The sequence below is a fragment of the Suricata suricatta genome, unplaced genomic scaffold (assembly GCF_006229205.1).
Source record: "Suricata suricatta isolate VVHF042 unplaced genomic scaffold, meerkat_22Aug2017_6uvM2_HiC HiC_scaffold_44869, whole genome shotgun sequence".
NCBI lineage: Eukaryota > Metazoa > Chordata > Mammalia > Carnivora > Herpestidae > Suricata > Suricata suricatta.
Genome location: NW_021892511.1, coordinates 1 through 636, shown reverse-complemented (window position 1 = coordinate 636; position 636 = coordinate 1). Strand labels below are relative to the sequence as shown.

At 39.9% G+C, this 636-nt stretch overlaps 1 non-coding gene across 1 annotated transcript; it reads right to left on the bottom strand.

Moving 5' to 3' along the window:
* Nucleotides 1-9: 9 nt before the first annotated feature.
* LOC115285139 lies at nucleotides 10-112 on the bottom strand. The gene has a single exon (XR_003905430.1). It is a non-coding gene; the product is annotated as a U6 spliceosomal RNA (small nuclear RNA).
* Between the last annotated feature and the right edge of the window lie 524 nt (nucleotides 113-636).

Genomic DNA, 636 nt, shown 5'->3' with positions numbered 1-636 from the left:
TTTTTTTTTTTTAATAGAGAACACTTCCCAGATTTCATGTCATCCTTGCACAGGGGCCATGCTAAAATCTCTATTTTCCCAATTTTAGTATATGGGCTGCCGAAGTGAGCACATGTAAATCACTCTGTCATTTCAGCTTTCCAAAAGACAGCCTTTTGTGAAACTTTGACATAAAGTTCAACCCCAAGACAAAGCCTTGAGCTTCTTATGCTACTAAGGCTTATAGATGCAGCGTACTAAAGGGAGGATGCAAAGGTGCTTTTATTGTCACTAACGGGGAGAAGTGATGGCTGTCAGCCTAGCACTGGGAGACAGGCGAGCTCTCAAGTAGGTGGTAAGAAGTTTGTGTACAGTACCTTACAGTAGAAGAACACGCGTTCATGGTGTCTTTCTAGGAAGGCAGGGTAACCTGCCTCGGTAGCGCAGTGGGCAGCGTGTCCGTAGCATAATCTGAGGGAAGGCAGGGTAAAGTTTATGTAAGATTTTAGAACAAGTTCCTTTAAAAGATTGTAAGGATAAACTGATTTAGTTAATCAGAAAACTGCAGAGTATTTTATTTCCCAAATGCCAGCTAAATGAGGTAGTAATTTAGTTTAATTAAGACAACAACAAGCACTTAAACTTTTATTTTATTTT